At 32.7% G+C, this 4,565-nt stretch overlaps 1 long non-coding RNA gene across 1 annotated transcript in view; it reads right to left on the bottom strand.

Moving 5' to 3' along the window:
* Positions 1-547: 547 nt before the first annotated feature.
* LOC122148583 overlaps positions 548-4,565 on the bottom strand; it is a 31,920-nt gene continuing 27,902 nt past the window's right edge. The window contains exon 3 of the long non-coding RNA XR_006162476.1: positions 548-1,186. This is a non-coding gene — a long non-coding RNA (uncharacterized LOC122148583). The remainder of the gene's footprint in view (positions 1,187-4,565) is intronic.

Below are 4,565 nucleotides of genomic sequence, written 5' to 3'. Positions count from 1 at the left end.
TATATATATATATATATATATATATATATATATATATATATATATATATATATATATATATATATATATATTAGGGCTGTCAAATGATTAATCACGATTAATCACATCCAAAATAAAAAGTTTTGTTTACATAATATATGTGTGTATACTGTGTATATTTATTATGTATATATAAATACACACACATGCATGTATATATTTAAGAAGAATATGTTATGTTTATATATTAAATATATTTATATATAATATAAAATATAAGAATATAAATATATAAATGTATATACATGTAAATATTTTCTAAAAATATATAATTTATGTGTGTGTATTTATATATACATAATAAATATACCCTGTACACATACATATATTATGTCAACAAAACTTTTATTTTTGGATGTGATTAATCATGATTAATCATTTTACAGCCCTAATATATATATATATATATATATATATATATATATATATATATATATATATATATATATATATATATATATATATATATATATAAAAGCACAATTACGTATTCTGTGAAAAACTGCAAGCAATTGAATTAGTATCTGCTTTACACAAAGTACTTTAATTAATGGTATAAAAAATGTTTCGCACTACGTGATATATTTCTGAGAACATAATGCATAAAACAAACCTTTTGAATAATAGCAAACACAGGAAATTGCTGTACAAATCTACAAACACAAATTACAAAAAAAATAATATATGTGCTGTTCGCCTCTTCTGGCAAGCTCCATTTGTTTGCCAAAAGCATCTGTTTGTGTAAAAACACAGCACATTAATTCAGCATCTGATATTTCTTTAAACAAGCAATAACATGCGATGGTATATGCATTACGGCATGTGTTGCTAATAAAATGTGTGCTAATCGAGCTGTAAAGCGACCTAAAGCTCCTTGTGTGCCAGTGTGACACAGAGAGAGATGTGTTAGCCCGTTCAGATTGGAGGTTGTTTGCCTAGGAGTCTCAGCAGAGCCTTGGAAACCAGCTCCCACAGTGGGGAGAGACAATGCAGTTTGAAGCAGTGATTAAATGGGAAGGTTACAGGTCCTGGGCCAACCACATTGTTTTTCTTTGCCGTAGACCCAGCGGGATTCTAATGAAGAGCTCTTGAACTGCCAGTCAGACGAGCTGTGACAGTGTTTCAGGCGGGACGGTCCTCTCTGGGCCTTTTTAAAGAACACACACACACACACACAACTATGAGTAAGGGCAATGCACACAGACTCGCATATCTTCATCTATGTATTCACACGCACACACTCGCAAAATACACAGGCTTCTATTCACTGATATTTCTCCACAAAATGAAGATGTCACTCATGTGACCTCACACAAATCAGCAGCTGTTAATTTCTGGCCTTCTCTGAATGGAATAAGACGAAGACACGTAACGGCAACACACGCAGAGAGAGAGAGAGAGAGAGAGAGAGAGAGAGAGAGAGAGAGAGAAAACAGCAGGAAGAAAAACATCTAATATTTGCAATATGTGTTTTGCCTTTCAAAACTGGTGCATCACAAAGGTCACATTTTTCTTCCATAATTTTAGTTATGTTCTTAGAGCTAACATGGTATATCTAACTTAAACAACATAAAGCTTTATTAGAAGATAACAAATGTAGAAAGTCAACAAAGGCAACAAATGTCCATGCAATTTCTACATTTTAAAGTCTTTTTTTAAAAAGCCAAGTTAACTAATTAAACCAAATATCAGGGGGAAAGAATTGTAAATGATTAGCACATGAAACTTAAAGGGATAGTTAATTCAAAAATGAAAATTCTGTCATTATTTACTTATGTCGTACAGAGTTGTATTATTTTAAGAAAGAATGACTTTTTATTAATCCCTTTTTAATATTGTATAGAAAAAAACAAAACAAAACTAAACTAAACTAAACTAAACTGAATAAAAAAAAAAAAAAAACTTTCATTGACAATACACTGATACACTTTCATTGGCTCTTTTTCTGATTTTTTATTTTTTTCTTTTTATATTTTTTGTTGTGTTAAAGGGGTACGTGTAAGAGGGGTAAGTGTGTGCTACTGCATGTTTTTCTGGTTCCTCTGTCTGAGGTTTGCCAGACATCAATTTCCATTTGTATTTATCCAGCATTACCCGGTTCTTTTCACAATGCTGCAGGAACAACAAATTACACCCATCATAACTCGCATTCCAACTGCCCGGCGCTCCCACTATCAGAAAATTAACATGCTTATGTATCAGCCAGGGGTTCAGAGTGTCACGGCACAATTATACAGTCATGCCACCTACCTGGCTGACTGACTAGGGCCTGGGGCTTGGCACATGACACACACACACACACATTCCTCACCAAAAGAATCCTGGAGGGCTGTAGTGTCTATCACAGAGCTAGTTAAGATAACTTTGGTTCAGATGTCTGTGCAACACTATCAAACATCACAGGAAGCTGCAGATTGCTTCCAGCAATGCTCATGTAACAGCAAACATTCACGCGTGCTTATCACATTATTGTATTGGGAGGGGTGGTGGCCATCAAAGAGAAAAAGAGAGACAGGAAGAAAAAAAAGTGATGCTAAACAGTCAATTTGTGATAAATGACAGTTAAATATATATTTACCAATAAAGCTGAATTGAGATACAAAAAAGATACTCAAATTCTGTGATCAGCAAAGCACCTCTTATAAGCTATCAGCTGGCTTTCTGGCCCCCCATCATCCCCCAGCCGAAAGAAAAAAAAAAAAAAAAAACCGAGAAAGCTTCCGTGCTTGGTACCCTGGTGTGCTCCGAATGTCATGCCATTAGAGGCTGTGAAATGAGGTGCCACTCATGAGTGATTATGCTGCTGGAAGAGGAGAACATATAGACCCACACTGTCTGGAGCTACTACTGCCTAAGCCTCACATAAAACCCCTCTGATAAAGGGACACACACTCGCTCGCAGTCACACATCTTCATCTCATGCTGATAATGTAGGAAGAACGCTTTCTCTCTGAAAACTTCACTCTAATCCCTTTCAGGGCAGCTTTAAGTTTAATGGAAAGTTAAAAGTGTGTGTGTATGTGCTTATGTGAGGAAAGCTGAGGTGAGAGTGATACAATGTATAGGGAAAGGACTGAGGAAATATGGCAGATGGATCTTATTGTTAAAGGAAATTTGAGTGACCACAGTGAAAAGATTTCGGGAAATTGTCTGAGGTCATGGTTTGTGAACATACAAAAATGTATGGGATTTAAAGTATTCAATAAATAAAAGGGGTTCTAGAAGTCCAGTTTCAAAGAAAATAGTTCTCAGTTTTGTAGTCTACATTTATTATTTAAGTAACAACTGAAATTATGAATAAAAATGAAAGGAACCAATTTCTGAAAAGATATTCATTTGAATAATTAAATAAAATATCATATTATCCCAAACTTATTATTATAAAGTAATAGTAAATCTCTAAGTTTTTTTAGCTTTAAAAAGTAAATGAAACCCATAAAACTGAAAAGAATAATGTTTTATTAAAACTAAATAATAATAATAATAATAATAATAATAATAATAATAATAATAATTTACTGTTGTTGTTACTGTTATTATATATAAAAAAGAATTTCTTTTACAGCTAGACATTTATAATGTTATTATTATTATTATTATTATTATTATTATTTTACAGGTTTCATTTTCCCTTTTTTAGCTTCTTGCGATTATCAGCACAAACACAAACAATGTTTATTTTTTTTTTTTTTTTTTTTATTTATTTATTTATTTATTTATTTATTTATTGTTATTTGATTTTTGTTTTTTGTGTGTGATTTTGATTTTATTTTTGTGTTGGCAGGCATAAGCTTAAGCATTGATTATAATAAAAAGCTGGAGTTTTTCACAGATCTGTGGACTGAGAGGAGTGAGTTTATTTGTTAATGTCTTTTTTAGAGAAGATAAATAAGCATGAGATATAGAGAGACATGATTTGTGTTTATTTATACTTCTGTAAAAATGTCTGCACCATATAATATAACAAAAGGTTTTGTTTATTTATTTTTTATTGTATAATATGTGACATTTATTTTGAAACTGGTCACTTGGAAAGAAAATATGATGACGGGAATATAGAATCTAAAAACACATTTAAAGGAAAATTACATTAACACTTATATAGTCCTGAATTAAATAATAATTTGAACACATCTAAAAAAAATACTTGCTTTGCAAAATTTTGTCTGGCTAGTTAAACAAAAAAGTTAAACAGCCTCACTGCAGTCAAAATGTCATCAAGCAACGCTGTTTAGTGGGCTGTGATGAAAAGAGCGTCTCCGTGCTCATCTCATTCTGGTCTTATCTTTCACTCACCACTCGCACTGGAAACACTGAGTCTGCTGCCCGGCACAAACGGAGCGTTGTGTCTCCTTTTATCCCCGCAGAGGGAATACGCACAACCCTCACACTCTATTGGGTATTGCAGTGTTGTGCAAAACATTGTAATGTTTCAGCACAATAACATATTGCAAGCTGCTATTGTCCATACAATCTGCGAGATCCGCTTGCCCGCATTGTGCTTATTACTCGGATCATGAGGTATG

This window comes from Cyprinus carpio, chromosome A18 (genome assembly GCF_018340385.1).
Source record: "Cyprinus carpio isolate SPL01 chromosome A18, ASM1834038v1, whole genome shotgun sequence".
NCBI lineage: Eukaryota > Metazoa > Chordata > Actinopteri > Cypriniformes > Cyprinidae > Cyprinus > Cyprinus carpio.
The sequence above is the reverse complement of the archived record's forward strand: the minus strand, read 5'-3'. Positions and strand labels throughout refer to the sequence as shown.